The following is a 251-nucleotide window of genomic DNA, read 5'->3' on the forward strand; positions in this document are numbered from 1 at the left end:
GAAAGGTAACTTTACGATAAATCAGTTATTTATTTTAAAAATTATGCAATGGGATTTACATAATTTATATATTATATATTTTATAATACATATTTTATATTATTAAAATCATATTCATTTATAGATTCGTTTATAAATACGATATAAAAAATATAGGTATTATATTATATTACGGGAATACTGTAGTTGAAAATTTTAAAATGTGTTTTATTCGATGATGATATATTAATCACGCTTGTTTATTTTTACCT

This window comes from Acyrthosiphon pisum, chromosome X (assembly GCF_005508785.2).
Source record: "Acyrthosiphon pisum isolate AL4f chromosome X, pea_aphid_22Mar2018_4r6ur, whole genome shotgun sequence".
NCBI classification, from domain to species: Eukaryota; Metazoa; Arthropoda; class Insecta; order Hemiptera; family Aphididae; genus Acyrthosiphon; species Acyrthosiphon pisum.